This window comes from Copidosoma floridanum, unplaced genomic scaffold (assembly GCF_036245765.1).
Source record: "Copidosoma floridanum isolate Cflo_tuat_1 unplaced genomic scaffold, Cflo_Japanese_pri ptg000001l, whole genome shotgun sequence".
NCBI lineage: Eukaryota > Metazoa > Arthropoda > Insecta > Hymenoptera > Encyrtidae > Copidosoma > Copidosoma floridanum.
In genome coordinates, this window is record NW_028321878.1 from 10249473 (window position 1) to 10269936 (window position 20464).

The 20464-nt window shown below is 43.4% G+C and overlaps 1 protein-coding gene across 3 annotated transcripts in view; it reads right to left on the reverse strand.

Moving 5' to 3' along the window:
- The window catches only part of raskol (Ras GTPase-activating protein raskol), a 75712-nt gene that overhangs the window by 24783 nt on the left and 30465 nt on the right, over positions 1-20464 (reverse strand). The window lies entirely within an intron of this gene.

A 20464-nucleotide genomic window follows, 5' to 3' on the forward strand; every position in this document is an offset into this window, starting at 1 on the left:
CCTGCCTATACACACTCATAAATGCATCGATGAGCAGACCCGCTTCGTCACGCTTCATTGCGTAACCATGAAGTACTTTTTGTAGACTTTTTTTTATTTTAAATCATGCTCACGAAAACGTATTATTGGAGAAAAAAAAATTGTTCGTTGAAAAATACATTTTGCGCGCCATTACACGACGCAATACCATGTCATTACAGTTCCCCGTTGAGCTCGAAACTGCTAATAATCCGCGGCACCTCGAACTTCAAACTCTCCTTTCTCCCCCCGCCTCTGAACTTACTTCTCGTGTTTCCATTCAATTATCCCGACTTGCAATTTGAAACTAACCGTATCCACTCTGTTGTAGTTGTTGTTGTTGTTTGTACTAACAATAGCGTCTCAGAGTCAACGCCGATGCCGACGACTTTGTAAGCCGTACCTATAACATAGCGCGGTACATTGTACACCCAAAGTGCGCGCACGTGCAGTACCTCGTGTGCGGGGTGCACAAGTACCGTGTACACGTTTTATTATGTATACCATGCGCAGCTCCGCATTCCACGCCTGCGTCTCGGTCAGCGAAAATTGCACGCGAGAACCAAAGTGTGTACACAAAGGTACTTGCGCGTGGACACAAAATTTGCAACGAAAGCAGCTTGACTCCAGTGGATTACACGAGTAATGCGGTGTATTGTGTGATAGTTATACACTTTTGGGATCTAGTAAAAAACAACAATTACTAAAAATTTTGCTCCGATCATGAAGGCGGAAATAGAATAAATCTGTCATTTAATGTTGTACCAAAAAACACGAAAAAAGCGTATATGTTCTGCATTTATTGTAGGATAAATGAAGCTCGCGAATAAAGAAATAAAATGAAGTTGCGGTCTCAACGCCTGCAGCCACGGCAATCTCCCATACACAAGTGTACGGCGGTCTGAGCACCACCACGGCGCACTCTGCCCGAGAAAAAAGCAGATAAAAAGACCGACTCTCGACATTATCTCGCGAACTCGTTTAACCAAATAGCCTCATAAATGCTGTATATGCCCAAAGTAGATAAGAGGCGAAAAATCACCGGCTCTTCCGGCAACGCTTCGATTCAGCCGTGATACGACGTATACTGGCCTCGAGAACGTCGATCGGCAGAAATCATTTATCGGATTACATTTTCGAGGTCAATGGATCAAGCGCCCCCCAGGCACGAGAGAACGAGCGCTTTCAAATTGATCCGTCTCTGTATACGTAAGAGATTAGGCGCTCTTTCACTTGGAAAAATCTCCTCCATCTCGCGGATTCGGCTCTATTAGTACAAAGGAGGCTCCCAAGGCCTGTGATTTTTTTTTTTTCGTTAATTGGCAGGCTATTTGGAGCACGGCTCATTCATCGCTTGGAGAACGGCTTATAAATTGCTCGCCACGGAAGGGATAAACGCGAGATAAATGTTACGCTGTTTCACGTGTACTTTACAGTAAGACGAACAGACGTAAGTTGGTTGGACGCAGCTTTTGACAGACGAGGCGAATTTATAACGCGACTCGATGGTTTTGGCGCCATTTGTACGTATTTCCCGTCACTAATCGGTATGACTCAGTCCGAGGGGAGCTAATGGACTCTTTGCGAATTAACTCGGAGCAGCGCCTCGTCTAAGATCGCCACTTGTTTTCATTGCCTGTACGTACAAGAAAACGCAATGATTTTCCGATCGAGCTGCTTTAAAAGTCAATGTCGCAGCGAGTCGATTCCCTCCAAGCGCACGCGATGCTCAAAACCGGTAATCGTACGTTTACTCGGGCGTGTGTGGTGCATACAGATAAAAACCAGCGAGCGATGCATGTGCGTATACAACAGGTGCAGACGTGTCTCTCGAGCTGGTTGCGGCTTCAATAAGTATACATGCGCAAAAAAAAAAAAAAAAAAAAAAAAGAATCGAGCGATGGGCGTCACACAGGGAACGTTCAGTAATGCGCGGCCGAGAAGATTATTTTTACGAGAAATGAGCACGTTTGTTTTCGCAAGAACCGCGAGTTTAATTATTATCTTTGCGTTTGTTTTTCTCTCGGTATATGCGAATAGTTTGAATGAATTGGATAACAGAGTAGGCATGTGTATGTGCTGCCAATGAATGAGGTCAAGAGATACATGCATGTGCACGCGTGTGGCAATGGCGAATAACGTACGCTAATATCACGCAGACACGCACAATGTGAGTCATCTCTGTGAACGTAGCTTGTTGTGCACTGCCGAGAGCATCGTTTATCGGTATATGGTTGATACTAGCGTTCCTACTGGAAAATGACCGCAACCGTTGGGTAGTCTATTTAAAATGTGGTTGAAGCAGTGGAAAAAAAATATGTAACAACAAGCTCTTTTTACCATAGCTCGCCAACCATGAGAGTTACATCGAAACAGACAAAAAAAATTACATCATTTAAAAGTAAATAGTAAGTACAAAGCTAATATAATACGTAATGTAAACAGCAGCATCAGAAATGAGAAACAAAAAGCCTTACGCAACTGTTGGAGTGAGTTAACGTGACCTATAGAGATATCAAACGAACGAGAAGTGCGTGTCCACGCCGACAATTAACGACTCCATGACAGATCGAATGTAGCAGAGTAACAAAAGCAAAGCAGAGGAAAAAAAAGAAGAAGAAAAAGAGAACAGCCGTTCACCGATACGGTGCCTCGAGTGGGACGGGGAGGGAAAAAATAAAAAAGAACAGGAGTATCTGCTGCGAACGAGAATACGCATACGCGTGTACAAAGAGAGAAAGGTGCGCGAAAAAGGATACACATATATGTTTATGAGCGGGAGAGATCATTAATAAACCCCCTGATAGGAGGTATGCGTGTACAAAATCGTATTCTGTAAATGCGACTCGATGTCTGTCACACCTTCGTCCTCCCTCCCGCTGACTCGGCCGAATAACCCCTTGTGTACCCATAGAGTATCCTCCTCTATGCATACTCCGTCGAAATCACGAGGGAGCCCACATACGGCGTGCGTAATAATCCTCAGAGTCGCAGCGAGGAGTGTTTGATGCGTTTCGATTTTGCGAGTACTTTTCATCATTCAGGCCACTCGCTGAGTCGCACAATGGCGCCTGCAAATGCAAAACACGATAATCGGATCGTTTTCGCTGCCGTGTTCTCCTCCGCGATACCCTTCGTAACAACCTCCCCCTTTTTTTTGTTGGGCTCCGTTTCTCTTTCTGTTCATTTGCTTCAGTTGGAGCACTTAGATACCAGTAACGATAAAATTGGTTGGCGCTTTTTGTCGAAGGTCCAACCGTGTTTCATCGAGACTCACTTCGTACACATATACACCGGGGATGTTTGAGGGCTTGCACGATTAACTTGGCAAATCCGTATTGGAACAGTGCACGATTTCCCGATCGGACTGTTTCCGACAAAAAAGCCACCAGCCAGTACCCCCCTCCTCCTCGCGCGTGTAATTTGTTCTTGCCTTCCGCGCCGTGCCTGCAGCTGCAGCATCGGCCAGCTCTTACGTTCGCATAGCATTGCATTGAGGAACCCGAAGAAACAGCCGGCAGAGATAATTATTGGTCCGATCGGCATTCACGGGACAGAAGTGACATTGGAGTCCCCCCCCCTTGTGTTCTTATGTGGAGGGGCGTGACTGAGCGGTAGCAGTTGAGAGAACTCAACCCTTTGGGCACGGCAATTTGAATTCGAGATCTCTTTTTCTTCGTTTCAATCTGTGCACCGAGCTGTGTGTAACGTAAGAGCACTTCAGCGATATGAGCGTACGATCAAGCACAGTTTGATCGATCATTATAGCCGCGTCGATTTGCGCTTTCGGCTGTGACGTAATTTTTTTCGTGTGGTACTTTTTGGCCTTTGAAAAATGGGTAGTGACAAGGCGAGCGTACGTGTTACGTGTATAAGGATTGAAAGCTGTAGTGATATAACAATGGCTACGTTCAGCTAATGTGCTTGTCAAGGCCGATGTTCTGAGTTCCCCGGCGTTGACGCAATCGAGGAGCGAAAATCCTTAAAATATCCTGAAACTATCATGTCTCCAGTCAACGCAGTTAGTTTTTATATTGATTTGGCTTCCGGTTTTTTGCCGATCGGCGACAATCGTTCAAGTTGTGAAATGCTGGGTTTCATTTGGTTCGTACCGACAAAATATGCAGTATTAACCACAAGTATTGATTACGCTTCTTACATGTTTTGTTTTTTATTTTCCAATGACCTTCTTTACGATGTTATTCATGGAAAAATGCATGTACCAGTAAAGCATCCTCGATAATCGAGTATCGAAGAATGAAAAAATAAAAGTCATCGAGTATTGGTAATGTATTTAAACCCACGTGTAAGGAGCGAGCTGTGGGTCAGCAATTTCCTTCATCCATATGTAAAACGAGTCACCAATGGATATTTAAAATAATTAAAAAAAAAAGGTTGCGTAAAAGTTCAACAATACAATGTATCTCCATCTCCTGTCAAGCAACCGAGGCAAATTCAAATCTGATCCTGTAACCATCATCGTCCCAAATTCGTTCGTAACACAAGTGGGTAGATGTTTGTCAAGAGTCTATTTCCATGACGATTTTGCAAGCGAAGCGGCCAATCAACGCCCCCTCTATCCCACATCGCTCTTGTGTATACTAAATTGACGTGCTCACTGAGTACGAGTGGATTCTATAAAGTATCGAGATGCCATATGATATTTTCTCTGTATTAAAAAAAAAAAAAAAAAAAAAAAAAAACCCAGCATCGGGTTCAGCCATTTGTGACGAGCGGATAAAAACATTGATGCAGGCAAAAGAAAATGTTGTGAATGCAGTTACGCGAGCTCGGCTCGGCCTTGGTGATGCTTCTCTAACGATTTATCGATAGTTCATGTAAATATAGATCGGAAACTAGTTGCTGGGTAAATTCAACATTACATATTATGATCTACTACTCCCTCTGGGTATAGTGAAAAAAAATATGTTTTATTGAAATAAAATGATAAATAAGTGGTGCTCCTGAGTATACCTGTGATGTACAGAGCACTTTGTCATTGCTGCCCACAGGTGATGGATCGATGGATGTAATAAGAAAATTGACAGTGGAAATGACCTCAAAGTTACGCTATACTTTGACGTGTGGCTTGATTGAGCGAATGAAGGCCTGGAATGGTATAGCCTGGATTTCAAGTCAACGGGCTTTTTTGAATACCGTTTACCTACTCCGTCCCCTTTTACCATTTTTTCCTCCACTATTCCCGATTAGTTGTAAGACGTTGGCCTAGCCAACCGTGCTCGCGTAATGTACTTTATTATTTTATTCATAAATAGTTGATTTTGCTTGGAATGTTGTACATAGTAGCTACGAAGCATTAAAACTCGAGTAACCGTACACACGTGCACTGGTAACGAGTTCGGATCAAGTTTTACCGAGATAATGAAGCGCTCCTAGTACGTATGTATATGTAATCCGATGAAACCGGTAGGACACTATATACCAATGCAATTTAACGGCCGAGTGGATCTTTAGCTCGCCATAAATTTCACGTGTCCTAACTTGATCATCTGTCTTTTTTAAAACACCGCTTCTTCCTCGGCACAGCGACTTTAACGTTCGAAAACTGGTGTCATAAATTAAATAATCGATCGGAAACCACCGAATCGGTTCTTACATCATACGTGTGGTTTACAACTTTCAAAAGCTGCTGCCACACAAAACACACCTCTGGTTTTTTTTTGTTCCGACTCGCTGCAACAACTTTCAGTTTCCCTCCTCGTGTAACTAGCCGAGAATTTAAGCCCATGCTCGCGGCTTCGCCGTAAATTCGCGCAAAGCTGGAAAAGGAGCTGGCTCGCGTGGCTTGTGACGGACCTCGTAGGAATCGCGATCTTATCGCATCGCCGAGGCTCACGACACGCGAAAACGACGCGGAGTATGGGACAAGAGTCATCTTTTCCGCGCACGAGAGAAAGGAAAGAGAAGAAGAAACAGCAGGCGGTGCACACGAGGTACACTTACGTATGGTATAGACGATTGGTTTATACCCCTCGCTGACAATGGCAGCCTTTCTTCGCGTACGGCGCGTAATATGTAGTGCGTTTTATCTGTAAACGAGAAGTGTCGATCGTATAATTATGGTTTGTTTGTGTACAGGGGACCGGTTTTTCGTTTGACGGAGCCCCGAAGAGATCGATACCGTAAGCCGTGATAAATTATGATTTGACGTGAGAATTATGTGCGCACAGATTTTTTCCATCGTTGTGCTATTAAAATTTCATGTGCTTGCGATCGAGCGATAATTTATGAATCGTACGTAACATTGATACCCTCCTAACGAACTGACGTGAAAAAATAAAACTGATGACCATCGCGATAAAATTGTAAGTACTTGGGTACTGAAGCGAGATACACGAAGAAAAAAGGCACAAGAGATGTAGCTATATATACTTTTGCCGTTGGAAAGCCAAAAATTCTATAAAGTCGAGTCGATACAAAAGCTGGAATGCTTGTACACAAATCAGCAGTGCCAACTGGTGGCACAGTTTATGGGCCGGCGAGCACTGAGTAAACATAACAGGGAAATCCATTCACCCACACACTGCCTTCACGTGTATTAAACCTATACAGCCACTCGCAGTTCACTATATTGCATATGTACGGGCCTGGAGTTCTATCGAGGGGGTTGCACAGGTACGCGCGAGTAAACACAATAAAATTCATATTGTCTCTCTGTGTGTATGTGCCGTTGCAAAATCCTTACGATATAAATTTCACCCTCTCGCGACTGTGCGCGGATACACGCGTGCACATACACATAAAAGACATTAGCACCATGTACTCTTGCGAGTGAGTGTCGATGCATTTATTTATAAGGAGAGCGGGTCGGTGTACCTTAAAGTGGAAGGTGTGCGCCGATTACGGTTTTTCAGGGCCAAGCATTGTACGTGCAACATCAGCGAGGGCGGTCGTTTTGATGTGAAGAAAAAAAAGGGGAAAAAGATCGGTTGTACCGGTCCACGTGGCAAAGTCTTTGGCTTGAGTTGACGAGCTTATATTATTCTTCTTTTATGCTCGATGATGGCGAATTAAAAAACATCGGCGATACTTGTTACAGCAAACGTGCGAAACTAACACGCGTCCATTACTCGTCCTCTCTTTTTTTCTCATTTGCCGAGATTTCTCGACTTGGATGTGAATTTTTCTCTACGTGCGTGTGCGCGATTGACGAGCGTCTCGAATGCAACGAGAAATCACGGGTTAAATTCTCTCTCGACTGGAAATTCAATTAACGAGCATCTGCTTGACTTCTCGATTTTCCCCTCCCCCCTCCGTCTATTCTCGATGTTGAGCAATTTAACGCACTCGCGTACAGGCACATATCACGAGGGAAAGATCGGCATGAAATTTCCATGGCTCGCTTCTCACGACAGTCAGACCTTAATATACCGATCTTTTCCGGTGTCTGATGCACTCGAGTGTGTAATTTTTTTTTTTTTTTTTTCTCCCAATGGGCTGAGAAAAGATCGGCGATCGCGGAGTTTGTAGTTTCGAAATTTGCCTATCATTGCGGATGATGGTTGAAAAATTAATGCGGCGTGCGATATACTTACGCGGTGGCTCAATTCTTCACCAGCCAATCCATCAGAAAAACAAGCTCTTCTACTTCCTTAACTCCAATGCAAAGTAGTCCAGTTATCCAGTCGCATTAGACGTGACGCAAACGCATTCAACAGCAACAAGCTTACAATAGTATTATAAAGACGAGGAAGGAAAAAGACTACACCTCCACAGGAGAAGAGATGCACGCACGTAATCGACTCAAGTACCCTTACGTATGAACCTATAATGCCCGTAGTCCCCGTGGATAAGAGCGTAGCAATTGCAAAACGCGTTCTGCTCGAGAGGGGGGGGGGTGGAAGAATATGACTGAGCGCAGAGAGCGACTATACGGCACGTTGCATCTAACGCATGTCGGATCGACGTGAAAAGTCCCACGAGAGCCGGGGCGTTGTTATTTGTTGTATGATTGCGGAGGAAGGGTTCGTACAGTCTGGCTGGGAGCGCGCTCTGATTAACCAAGCGTTTCCGGCTTTTGTACGAGCGAGAGGGCCTTTTGACAGCCATACGTGACGAGGGGTCTTTTTTCCACGCGAGCAGAGATCGGGTTTTCGTCCAGAGAAAGAGAGAGAGAGAGAGAGAGAGGTTGTACGGACTTTTCGGGCGAGGATTGATTTATGCCGATTCCAATGCGTGAGCCGATTACGGAGCGATGATGTGACGAATCGCAGATCGAGTGGGTTGGGAAATACAGTACGTAGTAGATAATATGAAGCTCGTGATGGTGGTGCATACGATTACGTGCAAAGCGACTGTTGGTGCCTTTTTTTGGTGATTTATTAGACCTAATGGCTGTTGGGATTGAGTTCGTTCGGGAAGTACATTTTTTTAGTGCAGACTGTGTTACATAGACGCGATCGGTCGAGAAATTTTTTGTTACGACATCGATTTGGCTCGGTCGTTTATTTCCCTCGAACTCGGCTGTCAATGAAATTAATGGTTGATTTACTTTCCTGAAAATCGGCGGTAGGCAAATGCTGGCAGCGGTAAATTTCGAGTGACTCGCCTGAACCAAAAAACGAAAATGTACGTTAATTATTTGAGTATTGAAATTGAAAAGATTTTTTTTGTTGGATATTGGAAAAAGAGTTTGGGTGACCTAATTTTTCTTCGATTTACATAGCGAAGTATTTTACATTCCAAGGATATGAACTTATTTTAATTTTAGGTAATATTATCCGTTGGCTAACACTAATACTCCATCAATGCCATCAGGGTTCGAGATTCGACCTCTATATCATTCAACGGGTGTGAAATTTAAGTATAAATGACTTTAAAAAATTAAATAAAATTATGCGTATCTCATGTCATCGGTATTTTTTTCAGTCTTCTACGCTTGCAAAAAAAAAAAAAAAAAAAAAAAAAACGTACCAAATTACGGGAACAAATCGTCGACGCGCTGGTCACCGTTCGTATGGATATTTACAGTGGCATATGTAAGCAGGAGAACTGCGCTGCTGGAGGTGTATTGAAACGAGTCCAGGGGAGTGTGACGTATCTCAGGATCCATAAAGCGAGCTGGATGCACTGGACGAAATGCATCCGACTGCAATGCAGCAACGGATATCGTGTCATCAGGGGGTACGCAAAGAGAGAGGGAGTACAATAATAGCCACCCCTATGGTGGTCGATTTAACCCCTTGATTGAAACCATAGCTCCAGCAAGGGTGTGTATATGTATCGTGTCAGCGATGGGTTATTTTGTGACGAGGGTGCGATAGATGTGCATAATATAATATATGCGATCAATGGACTTTAGGGGTACGTGATGTGGAGGCGTTTAATAGGATTAGCTGTTCTGGAAGAGAAAAGCCATTTGGGTTTTGAAAATCGATGGTGCTATGCATTGGAATTATTTTCAGAATTTCCAACGCTGAAAAATGATCAAAAAAGTATTTGGGCTTCGATAGTGATATTTTCGCTATCGAATCAAAGATCAGAAAAGAAAAAGGAGTCGAAAAGCCATAACGAGAGTATTTCTACGATGTATACCCATACTGTGTCGTGATGAGAAAGTGGAATGGAAAATGGTAGTCGTATCATTGGTAGCAGGTATGTAATTGCGTTCATCCGCAAATTCTGACTTCCCGTTTCCTTATAAATCAATAAATCGAGTATTTCACACAGAAATAAGTACCTCGATCGGATGATTACTCGAAAGGATGACAGAGGCATATATTTTAGCACATTCGATGTGGGAAAAGTTTTAAGGGAACAGGAAATCACGACTGGCTGGATTTTACATTTTTCAGATATGCAACCATATGCTAAATGTCAGAGAAGTTTTTTCAAGATTTTTCGTAAGGCGCTTGCAAATTTTCTGCTCAAATTAAAAAGAATCGTCTCGTTTGTTGATTGTAGGCTGACAGACTTTAATCTAGCGTCAACCAAACAGAAATTTAAGCGTATAGGGAAAAACTTCATCTATACTTCTAGACCATGTACCCCCACGTAAAATAGGTGTGCCAAAACTCTTTCGATTGTATGAAAAAAAAAAAAAAATAATGATCAAGCCTTAGCGGGTATACGATGCTGAAACAATCCACCACTATCGTAATACAACTTAAAGTAAAAATAATAAGGAGCTGTGCTTTTTTTGCAACACATCTTGCATTTAAATTAAATTAATGAACTACAACAAAAAAAAAACTAAAGAAAAAAAAAAATCGTGTCATAGCTACCCCCAGGATTGATACATTCTTAATTGTGTTTCGTTATTTCAACATGTAACCTAATGGTAAAGGTTTCGCTCACATGATGCTCTACCGACTGACTCATACCAATCGGAGTACAGTTATCGCAAAATTGAGCAAACCAGTTTATATGATTACAAGAAAACTGTCGATTGATCATCTTAAAAAAAAGCGATGATTTTTATCGACCCTACCTCCCTTCCTTTCGCGAAATTCCCCCATGTATTCGACAACAACACCAGTTACAAATCGCTCGAGTTGACACACACGCACCCGTTTTGACTCTTCTCCCGAGCCCTGATCCTTCCTACCTCGTTCGAAAGGGGTGTTATTATGAGCTTTAGCCGGCGACGCACACCGTGCATTAATTTATCGCTTCATCACAGCCCTGCTGGTCCGACGGCACAATAGCAGCTCTGACTCGCGGGAGATCAGTTTAGCGGCTCAAAAAGTAGCTGCGTGCCAGGGGCTCGGGCGCGTCAATCGCGATTTAAGATGTCGTTAAAGTGTTTTATGGCACCTGGGAGATATAGAGAGAGAGAGAGAGAGCCTTTATGGGGCTCGCGTGCAAACTTTGACGTCGGACACGAGCTCTGCTTACTACAAATTGCTCCCGTGCTGGCTCTGTCGTGGCGCCCTTTTTTTCAATTGTTTCGACTGCTGGTAGCTTAACTGGATTTTTTTGGCGTGAAAAGGGGAGGGAGGGCTTTTGACGACGTGTCGCTTTTGTCGTCGAGTTTGTATTATTTTTACGTGATTGCTCGCTTTTAACGGGTCGGTTTTTAATGCGTTTTTTTACGTGTTGAGAAGTGATTCGCTTGTCAAAAAATTTTTTACGATACGCGTGTTAATTAAATCGCATCGAGTCACGCGGGAAATATTTGTATCCGCATTACCCGAGAAAATTTATAGAGTCATCATTTCCACCGATTACACGCGTCTTTTTTTTTTCATCGAAACTTCACTGCGATCCTGAGCTTTTTGAGCACGGATAAAAAAAAAAAATACCAGCATATTCCTACCCTTGGTTCTCGAAACGCGGATCGTACAAAAAACCAGCTCCACTTCATTAGGTGCGCTGCCGCTTAGGTCTACTATGTCCATACGCGAAAAGCAAAAAGTCATCGTTATGTGCTCGGCATGACTCGTTAAATCTCATTAAAAAACGTACACACAGGAGCTCTACTCGTTTACACACGCCATGTACCATGAAAGCAAATGAGCACTGCAGAACTGGTCTGTGCTTTTTTTGTTGCTTTCATCCCCGATAGCCAGACTACAACCCCTTTTTTTTGTGTGTTTGGTCTAGCGGAAGAAATGAGAAATGAACGCGGGGGTCAAAACTGGTCACTCAATAGAAAAGCCATTCCGTGTGCCATCGCCCAAAGTTCCTTTTATCACTTTTCGTTAGTAGCTTCGCTACACTGTAACGTGGAGGGATGGTCCCCCCCCCCTTTGTATTGGTCCATCTGTTTTTAGCCCGTGTCTGCCACGCACCTATTGTCACCGAACATGATTTCTTACTTTTTAATAAAGTGTAACACTTTTAATGTCGCCACAGCTAGATGAGTTATGGTATCGTTAGCTAAAATAAATTCACTTGAATACTGAGCTCATAAGATAAGTCTTAATTCTAAAACACATAGATATCTAGGTAAAAACAAAAAGGTGTTCATCGATCTACATCCTCCACAACGCTTTGCGATACTTCGGTATCCATTCAAGATTCTCGAGAATCCATTATCCCCATTAGAGGCACATGGAACTGCAGTGCAGTCGGAGGAGATGCCAGTGTTCAGCTGTTCCCCGAACGCGTGTACCCATCCATGGTGGAAGTAAAGTAACGGGGTTCGTTGTGTGTCACCGGGAATATTTATAGCCCCAGGATGACCAAACAATTTGGCGCGTGGATTCACGACGCGTCTGTACACATAATACGGGCACATTGTCGAACAACTTGCGTTTCGATTTACCGCACTGCGCTTATATATATATACGCGTGTGGGCTGCTTATTATACATATACATGTATTATATATGATATGAGATTCATAAATCGGGGAAAGCAGTTTACAGTCGATGCATTGTTACCGAGGGTGGAGATGCTCGTGCGGGGCATCTGTGCACCGTGATGGGTAACCGAAGCGGACACGCGTTTGCATCTGTGGATCGAAAAAGGAATTTTAGCGAGAGATCACGAAAATTTAACACTTCGATCAGGAATGACGTTCACTCGGCTCCCCAAGCGCCTGAGTGTGGTATAGTTGGACACGACAGTCACGCCTTGACAGGCAAAACTTTACGACTTCCTTCGGTGGGTGTATGTGTATACGTGGGTAGTGTAGGTATAACAGGGAAGTTGGAAAAGGGACACCCGGTGGGTGAGCGCTTGCTCCAGGCGCCGTAAAATTTGTGAAAATAGTGGGGACTCTTACCAACCACAAGTCCGTAAATTATCGGTGCCTTATAGACCCTTCGTGTCGGCACTAACCACCACAAGATTTTTCACGGAAAGGTGTCTTCTTTTGCCTTATAATTATCATCGATCGGTCGTGATTTTGTTGGGACAGTTTTGTTAGATTTTAAGGTACAAGGGTGACAGAAAGCGAAAGTTGAGGTGTCGCTTGTTGGGGTAGTTTTATGAAAGTACACAAAATTCGATTTTATATTTGCTACACAAATATTTCACGTATAAAAGGATATTATCATACCGCAATTGCATACAATATATTCGATCCTTTTTACTCGACGATTCCATAATTCAAGAGCTACTTTTTAATCAACAGCATCGGAGTCCATGCTGAGGCATTACCATTACAAAACTGTGCTCGCGTTTACAACTAATACATTCATGCGTATGTATATAGGTACCCGAGAAATGTCACAAATGACACAAACGAATGTTGACTTGTCACGTCAATCCTCCGTACACGTATGTATGAGTATCTCCGGCACCTCGACAAAAAAATTCCCCAACTCGAGTGCACTCGGCTTTTTACCGAGTGTCTGTCCCTGCGCTCCATGGCGCCATTTACTTTTCCCCCATGGCTATTGCGGACAATCGGGGATTGCTGTGACACGTGGAGCCGCATGGAGAATTCCCCGTGATGTTTCTTTAATCGATGGACCGGAAAAACGTTGATCTGGAGGTGGGGCAGTTTTTTCCCCAAAATTATTTCCTGCCGTGGAAACTGCAGTGCTCTGGAATGATGGCTCGAGTGGTCGTCTTTCAAAGTGATTTCGATTAACTTTGCGCAACAGGGGAGAAGATTAATTGCCGCTTATAGAGCACCGATGATGGGCAAAAAATGAATTTTATATCAGCTCTCGGGTAAAAGTACAGCTACGTGTTGAAGAAACGCTCGGCAGGACGACGGGGATGATGTTGCTCATCGAACGAGTTGGATCATGGGAAGTGCTTCAGGTCTGGAAGATGTTCCCACGTAAGAATTGGGTTTTTTCGTCACAAATACCGAGTGTGATATTCAGCTTCGAATAAAAAATTCAAGAAAATTAAATGCCAAAACTATAAGTATTGGGCCAACCGTTTTTTTTTTTTTCAACCACTAAACGAACTTGACACGCGAAGACAAAACAGACGCTCCGCGTCGCACAATAGCGCTCAAACAAAGTCATCGTCTCCTCCCTGGCAAAAAGAAAAAAACTAGCACCGCAGTTGCCTCTAATTTGAATCGATCACGAGTCAGTGGTTCCATAGAAAGTTCTAAAAAGCCAGAGCCGCTCTTGGTGGTCACCCATCGCTCCGAGCCAACAGACGTGTGCGCGGCGTGCACTCGAACGTGCATTATATGGATGAAAAAAAAAAAAAAAAGAAAAATATACACACGCGCCCATGCACATACGATGATTGACGTTAACACGACAGCGTGCAGCCGGCGCGTTGCCTATTAGGTGCATACGGTTGGGGACGGCCGGCTCTATATCTCGGGGTAAGAGTGAAAAAGTCAAGTGTGCGCGCGCGCGCCTGCGTTCGGGTGGACGATTTTTCGACAACGATCCGTGTGGTACCATGCACTCTCCACCCACTTCCGGGATATACATGTACATGTTTGTGCTCTATGTATGCTCTTTCTAAGTTTGGGAGGCTTTTACCGTGTATACAATACATCATATACTTATGCTGTGTGGCGTTACTCCATGAATTTTCCTTTCTATTTTTAGCTCAGTTTGTTTACTCAGCGCCTCGAGCGTCGAGATGTACATTGTATCCGCGTGAATTTCACGTTTCATCTCAGCGGGGAAATGCTACATGTACGCCTGTATGGATAGACACGTATCTAACAAAGTTTCAATGGGCATATCATCGAACAATGATCCTGCATAATCAATGGATTCGCACGTCAATCGGTACGACGACGCGCAGATGCGCCCCCAGCATCGATAGCCAAACAAAGGGCTTCCGAAATATCGTCGATTCTCCACGAATAAGCTGCACACGCGTGCACGAAAGCCCAAAATTCGAATAACAAAGTATATGTATATCTACCGAAAAAGAGGAGGAAAGAATGGTCACCTCTCCTCTTCACGCTATATACCGAGCGTACGATCGAAGGAGAGATAGAGATCTCTGGCGTGCGGACGCGTAAGACGCGCATCACGTTCGGAAAAATACCTGTGAGGTTGCCACGCGGGGGGAATGTTGGTGAAAAATGCCGGCGACGCCGAAGTGGTTTCGTTCATTTCGCGATTCGTGAGAATCAATTTACTCGGCGGCGGCCTCTGCGATGTTCACCGGTGTTTTGCATAACGGATATATTTTCCACCCGCGGTATAGGTAGTTGTTGTTGTTGGGGACTACTATGCAGAGGTCGAGGGAGATAATGGCAAACGTGGGAATGCCGATCACGGGATTTTTGGTCTCGCGTAAGATTCGAGTCGTGGTTGTCGAGGATTGTTAAGGAGAAATCGAAAATGGTGTTTTAATACACGCGTGTGAAAATAATTATCAAACGTCAGTGGCAAGCGAGGCTGTGGTTTTGCGTAAGTTTACTGAGATATTTTGCGTGCGCGAACGTAGAGATGTCTGAGAAATTATTTTTTTCAATGGATTTCAAGTGAATTGTCATAGACGGTGATTAATTGATTTTTGATTGAATACTTTGTGAGAGGATGTGTAGGTACGAGTGAAAGTGCAATAATTGAATGTTTTGATAGAGCTGTCGTAAGCAGTTGACGTTGAAAAATTTCAAATGCATGTTTTACATAAAATTTTAATGGTTGGAAAATTGTCGGACGACCTAATTGCACATTGTTTGACTGCAGTTTAATTAAACTTTCTCGTCTTACGGAAAGAAATGAGAAAGTTAATTAGATATCGAGGATAAAAGTAAACACCACAGAGTGGAAATTTAATAACAGCCACTCACATGGTGTGTGTGTGTGTATATATGTAACTGAGAAAATTATACGCCTTTATTATTTTTTTCCTCCGTGATCTTTCAAATATTTTGTGAGAATCACACGTGCAATGAAACCTCGTTACGTTTATTTGTTCAAACCATTAAAAAATGTTTTCTTCATTTTTCATCCTTGATACGCATGATTTATTCAAGAAAGTGAGTATAAAATATCTCTTTTTTCACGTTAGTCCATGAGAGTAAAAAAAAAATGTCCAAATCAACGTGAACAGATCGAATTGAATATATATTTAAACTACCTGACATTCTCATTCGTTCTTGCAAATTTCCTTAACCAGCAATGCTCATCATGCTTTTCGCAGCAGAGTATCACATAATGTAACATTTTTAACCTGAGAAAGAGAAAAAAAATCGATTCTTTTGACGGAGGTACGAAAAAAAACGAGAAAAAAAATATATTCCTCTCTATATGGCTTAGATGTGATTTCGAGGTAAGATGTGCATTTCATATACGTTAAGATTATTTTGATGTATCACCGTCTACGTAGGTGAGATGGTTGATAAAAAGGATAGGAGTCCAAACACGTGTCCTTGGCTCAAAATCTCATTCTTCGGTGCATAACGAAACGGACGGCTCATGATGGTGTATATTGACGAAAATGCATTTAAGCACAAAAAAATTTTTTTGCGTTGAGGGTTCTTTTTTTTTTTAGTTGCTTAACACTTTTCTAGGTTCAGGCTATTTTCTGTAAGGTATGGTTTATCATTACACGGCTATGATAAAAGAGTGTACTGAAACGGTACTGCTGATAGCCACATAGTCATCCATTATTGACGACTCTTTTTTCAAGAATTATGATATTCCTATGATAACTCGAACCAACGTGGCACTGAAAAAAAAAAAAAAAAAAAAATAGCAAAAGACCTCCAATGGGTAATAAAAAAATGTATATCTGGTGTCCAACGCTTTGCTGTTCCCATGATATTCCATCATCCCGACAACTGGGCATCCAATCGCGGAACAGCACTACCGTCAACCAGCACCTACAGGTCTATGAGCTCTTTAATTTTTTTTACAGTCGATCGAGGGAAAAACAGGAATCGCACAAAGACTCCAGAGCCACACGGCTCTCCGTCTTTTTCTCGCACAAAGGAGTAAACCTCGAAGCAACTAGCTCTGATCTGACCTCTCTCTCTCTGGTGCCTGACCGCAGATTTCCTGCTCGACGGCTTTTCTTGCGCCTCTTTGCGCGTAACATGTATATACGACCCGCTCCATACACGCCTACTTACACGAGAACATATAGTACACGGGACGCGCGATATACACGGTAATGGCACATGTAACCTAGCTCGCGTGTGTTTATTATTGCACGTGTACGTGACCTCGCGTTTTTCCCGCGAAACGCGGACGATGATTCCTCGCGGGGTAGGAGTGAAGTATACACCATGGAAGCGTCGTCTGTCTACCTGTGTTTGACGATACCAGGGCTGCAGAAATTTTCACCGTTACAATCGCGAGTTGTCACTACGTGTGTGTGTACACCGCGAAACGATAATGTGTGTCACCCAAGATGGACGCGTATTACAGTTTTCCCAGCGTGTATGCACCATCGGAGGATCGGCTCGAGTGAGGATACACATTTCATAGGACGTGCCTCTCGGTTTTGTTTTGCTGTGCAGTTAGGTTGATTGCAATTGTATGGGATCACAGGACTCATTGGATTTTCTCATTGGGATTGAGGTTGTTCCTCGTCCACGCGGTTTTCGTGGCTGCCCATTCAATCGCGCTGCGCAATCACCCAGTGTTTGCTTGGATAATGAGGTTTTTGCGTCTCCGCGGAACAACGCCTCGCATAGTTTTGCAGTGCTTATTAGCGATAAACACAAAACCAACTCCCCCTCCCGTCCCCGCCCAACCTCGTGATGTTTACATCAACCATCGCCGACGTACTCCATCAATGAGAGAGAAAGAAAAAGCCGTCACCGCGATAAAGCGCGTATATATATACATATATATGTACATGTATACATGAGGCGCATTTACGCAAATGTACGCACTTCCTCGAGGCCCGCGGCGGCCGCAGTCCGTTTTATATCTCCCCTTCTTTCTCGTCCCTTATCTCTCGTCTCCTCTTTTTCTCATCCACACCTCGTTGCGCACAAAAGTACACGAACATGAAAGAGCAGCGCCAACAACAACCGTTACTGGCCGGCTTTTTTTTTTTTTCATCGCAACACCTCTCAACTGTACCAAGTCTACAATAATCAGTGGCCGTAACAGTGACTTGTACTCTCGATCCCACGCTAATCTCAAGCTCATGCTTTTGCGCAACGTTTTACCCAACCGGTCCTCGGTTAACAGCCGTATATCCATGATTCTGGATACAATTGGTGTATAGTGATGCTGGGGGTGGCTACACGAGTAAGGTAATTAAAAAGGAATAATCAGTGAGTTGGCGCTCGAAGTGGGGTGCTTCCCTGCCCTCTTATCTTCGAGTCTCTACGGCATCATAGCTGTTCAATGGTTTAATGATCGTTGTTGTAATACATCGTAGAGTTGCCAGAGTGTCTGCGACTTTGACACGAATGATACTACGTTTGGTTTAATGTATACTTCCTACATATAAGTTATTGCATATGGCAATGAGGGCGACAAGAAATCATTTGCTTCGAATTGCATCATGGTATCACAATCGTAACGTTATTTTACGTGATTATTGTAAAAAAAGGGGATGAAAACAGAATTTTTTGATCGAGGTGAAAATTGAGACGTGGTATTGCACACGTGTATGTATACCTATTATATGATTCTTCGATATCGCCCATTCATCAAAAACACTCGAGTGTACCTATACCTACTTAAATCCTGCTGGGAAAATCGCTTTTGATGTTTGACTCGTAAAATTAGCCCAACGATAAATTCACGCTGTTCCACACTCTCCTGTGTGTGTACTCGCTGCCACGACGATAAGATTATACTATGGACGTCGCCGTCGCAAGCGTGTATATACATATATATATATAAGTGCACAACACACGAGTAAACGTTACGGCTCGCATCTAACGACTACCGCAAACGTGAGGCTAACAATTACCTCGACGTATATATAATTCCCAGTTGGCACAGCATAAACTTTTCCGTGCATTTTTTTTTTTATAGTACTCGGCCATAACGTATCTAGCTTCAGACTCGAAGCCCTTGAATTTCCCACGCACGTTTCGGGTATGCGTATACGTTATTAGGTGTCGCGTTGCACATGATACAATGGGTTATATATACAATATGTATACGTGTGGGTACAAGCCGGAAATACACTACTCGATACGGCCAAAACCCCCCCACACACGCACGTCGAAAGTAGGTAAGTAGATATTTGGCTATTGTGTCAAGGTGCGGCTGAAATTCTAACTCCGAGAGACAAAAAGTGGGTAATAAGTACACAGTGGTCGTATCTGTCGTTTACGACTAAGTATGTACGCCGAGTCGTGGAAGCATGTGTGTCCGAGTCATTGTGGAGGGGACAACTGTCGCGCGCGGTCCAATGTGCGACCGGTTATTAAAGGTGCAGCTTGCGGGCACGGAAGGGTAATTGATGCTCGCTTGACGTTATTGGGCTCGGCATGAAGGGTGGACTTTTAATAACAACTGTGTGTTTTTTTTTTTTTTTTTTTTTTTCGCGAAATGGACGGGAGCGGTGCAATTGTAAATCTTCGTTTGTTACACGCACACGGTGAGCTTCTAATTGATTCATTCAATTGTACGAAAATGACAATGATTCGGCTCATGCACGCAGGCGAAGTGCATTTTGAATGTCAATTCCAGTCCAATGGGTCCTTATGGGCGACCGGTTGGGAATCAAAGGATTAACACTGGGTGCATTTTGGCAGTGCATCGAGTGCATTTTTATTGTTCCACGTCGTTACGTACCAACACTGAGTTTTGGCATGCTCGTGGGCAGTACCAGAGTTACCTTTGCTGATGGTCTTTGATAAATCATGCGCGGGAAAACTTGAGTGCGAGAAGGAGCAGTAAAAAAACACCAAGCAGTATTATTTTTGAATAATTTATTTTGTACCTGTACCTGTGTTTTACTGATAAAAATTTAATGACAAAATGAAGAAATGTTTCACCGATCCTCTGTATATGTTGAACTACAAACCTATCGAAGTACAGATTACTGATGGATGAGATTAGTTGTTTTTAACAATTTTGAAATGCATAATGGAAACAAACAAAAAATCGTTCACCGATGAAAATTCAGTAAAGGCGATTAATCGAATGAACATCCACTATACCGCCACTATGACAATTTCTACTTGAGCCCGGCTCTATATATATACCACTCCATTACATCGTACGAACATATGCGCAACGAAAGCACCCGACAGATGGACACATGGAGGATATGAGTGCGGAGTCTCGCAATCAAGGATAGAGAACAAGATTGAGCTGGCAAGTGGTCGCGCGAAGTGCAATCGTATACACGCACGTACACTTTAGCCGAAGGAAATAAATAAGTACAGCCACTCCACGCTCGCAAACGCGTTACATGCCACGAGCGAATAAATTAGAGGCTGTTGCTCCAATGGTTCACAGAGGCCTTATGAGTTTTTTTTTTTTTTTTCTTTTTTCGACGACGAGGAGCCCAATGCTCGCAAAAGTGTTCGCCAGCCCTTTTGTCTACCCGCACTTGCGGGCTCTTCAACGTGTGTGTGTATATAATGAGTCCCGCAGCGCGTAAAATTCTTTGTTCGAGCGGCCGAGCGCTGTTATTTTCGCCAACACGATGAACAAGGAGTGCTTTTTGTT